A 661-nucleotide genomic window follows, 5' to 3' on the forward strand; every position below is an offset into this window, starting at 1 on the left:
TAAACGATTGGAGCGACGGATCGAAAAAGGCAGCCCATTGCTCTTGAAGCAGCGATTGTACTTCTTGCAGTCGGCTTACAAAAGCCTAGCCAGAAATCAAAGGCTAAGGATCACCAAGAGCGTTTGGCTAAGCGACTGGTACTGAGGAAAGAGGGTGAAATCGACAAATCCCTGCGCGAAGAACGGATGATTCAAAAGCGCCTCAGCAACTCTCGGAGGGTTGATCCACCTAATGCACAAGAGCTTTTGCGAACCTTGTTACGTCAGGGCAAATCAATTCGGCCTTGCGTTATCTCAGTGAAACGATGGGGGCGGTGCATCCTGCCTCTAACTGATAACTTCAGGGGACAGCTCAGAGAGAAACATCCAAGTCCATAGGAAGCCCGTTTTAGATCTTTGCTTTTCGGGGTTATGCCATGACAAAGCCCGATGTCATTGACGCAAGTGGCTCCCTTCAAGTTTGTGCAGGGCACAAAAGTGGAAGTGAAGCTGCAATTCATGCAATGCGCAGCATCTCCGATGCAGATGAAACGGATGCTGTTCTGTTAATCGATGCATCAAACGCCTTTAACGCCGTGAACAGAGCTGCAGTATTACACAATATCCGAGTGCTGTGTCCGACCCTGGTTACGTACGTGATAAACACCTATAGACAACCTGC

The sequence above is a fragment of the Porites lutea genome, chromosome 9 (genome assembly GCF_958299795.1).
Source record: "Porites lutea chromosome 9, jaPorLute2.1, whole genome shotgun sequence".
In the NCBI taxonomy this organism is placed as follows: Eukaryota; Metazoa; Cnidaria; class Anthozoa; order Scleractinia; family Poritidae; genus Porites; species Porites lutea.